The sequence below is a fragment of the Echinops telfairi genome, unplaced genomic scaffold (assembly GCF_000313985.2).
Source record: "Echinops telfairi isolate 266 unplaced genomic scaffold, ASM31398v2 ScPeMD7_9;HRSCAF=40, whole genome shotgun sequence".
In the NCBI taxonomy this organism is placed as follows: domain Eukaryota; kingdom Metazoa; phylum Chordata; class Mammalia; order Afrosoricida; family Tenrecidae; genus Echinops; species Echinops telfairi.
Window position 1 is genome coordinate 4,806,110 of NW_022103906.1, and position 4,003 is coordinate 4,810,112.

Consider the following 4,003-nt stretch of genomic DNA (forward strand, 5'->3'; position numbering starts at 1 on the left):
CAGATGACTGGTCGTGTTTTATTTGTTGCTTCCACCGGGTATATGCCCAGTAGAGGGATGGCTGGGTCATAAGGTAGATCAATTTCCATTTTTTTTAGGTATCTCCAGATTGCTTTGGGTTGGAAGCAAATATGGATCTCTTCCAGTTAGTTGGTCAGGAAGTTGTCTTCCAAATTTCTTGTCATAGACAAATGAATGCTTCCAGGACTGAACCCATTTGTTGAAACATTTCACTCGATAGTCCGTTTTTCAATTTCTGGAGTCTTGTTTTTCACTAATAGCTTCAGTGCAGCTTGGACTTTTTCCTCCAATACCACTGGTTATTGATCATATGTTATATCTTGGAATTGTTAAATGTTGAATAATTATTTTTGGTACAGTGACTCTGTGCATTCCTTACATCTTCTTTTGATGTGTTCTGCATCATTCATTAGCAATGCTATCTCTTGTTCCACATCTTCTTCAAAAATCTGGCCTTAATCTGGGAACTCCCTGTCAATGTACTTCTGTAATCTTTGTTAGATGATCTTCAGCAAAATTTTACTTGCATGTGATGACAATGATAATGTTCTATTATTTGAACATTATGTTGTGTCAAATTTATTTGTAATGGCACAAATATGGGTCTCTTCATGTCACTTGGCCAGTAGCTGTCTTCCAAATGACCTGGCAGAGATGAGTAAGTGCTTCCAGTGCTTCTTCAGCTTGTTGAAACATTTCAATTGGTATTCCATCAATTCCTGCATCCTTGTTTTTGGCTAATGCATTCTTTCTTTCTTTTTTTCAGACATTTTATTGGGGCTCATACAACTCTTATCACAATCCATACATATATCTATTGTGTCCAGCACACTTGTACATTTGTTGCCATCATCATTCTCAAAATCTTTGCTTTCTACTTGAGCCCTTGGTATCAACTCCTCATTTTACCCCTCCCACCCCACCCCCCATGAACCCTTGATAATTTATGAATTATTATTATTTTGTTATATCTTACACTGTCTGATGTCTCCCTTCACCCACGTTTCTGTTGTCCACCCCCTGGGGAGGAGGTTATATGTCAATCCTTGTAATTGATTCCCCCTTTCTGTCCCACCTTCCTTCCACCCTCCCAGGATCACCACTCTCAACACTGGTCCTGAGGGGTTCATCTGTCCTGGATGCCCCGTGTTTCCAGTTCCTATCTGTACCAGTGTACATCCTCTGGTCTAGCCAGATTTGTAAGGTAGAATTGGGATCATGATAGTGGGTGGGTAGGTGGGTTGGGAGGAAGCGTTAAAGAACTAAAGGAAAGTTGTTGGCTAGTGCTTTCAATGCAGCTTTCTTCATGATTGGTTTTCTTAATATCCTCTCATAGCTCATCAACTCTTCTATCATTTGTGTTCAGTTCAGCAAGTCTGTTCTTAAGATGTTCTTGAAATTCAGGTGTGATTGACTCAAGGTCACGTTTTTGCTCTCATGGACTTGTTTCAATTTTCTGTACTTTCACCCTGAACTTACAAATGAGCAATCAATAGTTTGGTCCAGTCAGCACCTGCCCTGATTTTAGGTGTTGATATCGTTGAATCCCTCAGAAGTGGCCAGCATAATCCTTCTTTCTACTCTAATATTTGCATGCAAGCTCCTCTGAAACCTGTTCACCATGAAGTACCCTGCTGGTATTTTACACACCATCGACATCCCTTTCAGCCTTAACACCATCATGCAAGCCTCCACAGTAAAACAAAATGATAGAAGAGTGATGAGTTCAATATTTTGTTGCAGTATCCAGATAGACTATACATAAAGATTTAGGGTAGTTATTTTACAACCTAGAATCAGGAATGACTGATAGTTCTTTGGTCAGGAATGTTTCACAGCAGGGCCTATAACCAGGTCTATTTCTGACATTCACACCTGATACCCTCAGCTTGGACGTTGTATTGTTGGAGCAAGTATCATGAAGTTCTAGCTTCACCAAGTGCCTGTGAGTACCCTGCTGCAAACATCCTGCCTAAAAATGCTCAGCTCTCTAGACTGGAGGCTGGGAAACCTACTACATCATCTCCCGTCTTCTGGTCTTCTAGTTCTGCTTCTATTTCTTCTCTGTTGCTCTTGATGCTGATTCCTTCCACTGTCGTGCCGTCTCTTAATGTTACAGATCTCTGTCTCCTGTGCCTAGATGATTATTAGTTTAGGGACCCTGGGTGCAAAGAATATACTCCATTTTGAACACACTCTTCTTTCTTGATGGTAGTAAGGTCTCTTCTCTCCACTTTTGGGATGGATTTTCAACCTAGGGAGATGACAAAAGTGTTTAGCCCTCTCTCTGAGTAGGGTTCCACCACCATCTTTTCATGGTCCCATTCCCACAAGGGTGTCAGGCACCAATGGCTTTGTTAGCAAGCTCTCTAATTGCCTTGGTGTGCCATAAATACGTTCTTCCTTTCCATTTTTTTCATAAATATTTCTTTGTATAGTTCTTCCCAATCATTTGGTTGGAGTTAAAGGCAATGGTAAGAAAGTCCATATTACAAAGACATAAGAGCTATTAATTTTATTTAGGAAGACTACTTTCATAATTTTAGAGCAGCAATCCACTTATGATATGAGCCAAATGTCTCCTTCTGCTGCCACGGACTTCCTGTACTGTGGGGTAACATCTGAATTTAAATTTTCGTCTGCATTTAAATTTAAATTTTGCATCTGTCACTACAGTTACAGAACATGATTTCAAAATTGTAAAACAACTTAGCATTCAACTTACAAGGAATGAAAAGAATGCATATGAGAAAGGAGATGGCAGTGCAAACAGAGGGAGGGGTAAGTACATGTAGCCCAGCTCACAGTGCTGTCCCAAAGAGGTCGCTAAACATGTACCTATATGTTGTTACTTCATGAGTATCTTTACATATGGAAAGAATGGAATCACTTAGTTTTACCTTCCTTCTGAAAAAGAATGACAAGCCCAGTCTTGAGAGCACTTTGTGGACTCATTGTTAGTTGCTAAGTGTAAAACCACCTTAAGATAATAACCTCAATAGGTTTAGAACTTGAATGTTCTAATTAAATGTTAACTTGGATTGCTTCTGGCTATGAGGAGAGATTAAAGGCTGCTTCATGCTGATAAACAAATATGCATTCAATACCAGAGTGCCAGTGACATAGCTAACTTCACTTTTCTGTGTAGAAAAGTATTTTCTTAACTTCCTTAAAATGTAGGGAATAACTTGATAACCTCCTAGATGATCTACACGACTCTCACATTTGACAAGTTAACTAAACTTTCTTGGTTTAAATCTCTTTGGAGTTACAAAAGCGATGTGATTTTTCATCTAGTCACAACTTAATAATTAATAAATATCAATAAATATTCAATCTAACATAAAACCATGTAATTCCACTGTTATGTTATCTATTAAGTGACCATGTTTTCCTATCGCAAGCTAATTTCAGCTGCGGGTAAGGTATGGCAGGGGAAGCACTAGAATTAATGCCCTTGATCCTGTTTGTTTGCTTGTTTTCCTGTTTACTAAAGAGCCTGGTTCCCATTTGGGGGAGTCATTTCTGTTTTGTAAAAATTGACCATTTTTGATGCCTCCCATACTTGACATTTCACCTCTACCCTGGGTTCCTATTGCTGAACCTTGCTTCCCAGAGCCGGTATTGCTGTTTCCACACTTGGTATCAGAGCGCCTGCAGAGGTTGAACAGAAAGTAAGCACTCTGTGATGACAGTTGTTTAAAGATTAAATTCGTGTTCTTGGTGGCTCTGTTGTGTCTTTCCGGGAAGAATTACCTGCATTGGATACTTTGGGTTCTGATGTGTGTGAGATTGTGTGTTTTGCTTTGATAAAAATGTTTTATAGGGAGGCTTCACACAGTTCCTGCAAAAGTTTCATTGGTTTTTATGCCCACGATGGTCTATTAAGAAAATAAAAGCAGGTTCTGTTATTGCTTCTGAATAATGTTAAGATATAATTAATAGCACACTGACAGTGAAACATCAGTAACTTAATACAAAA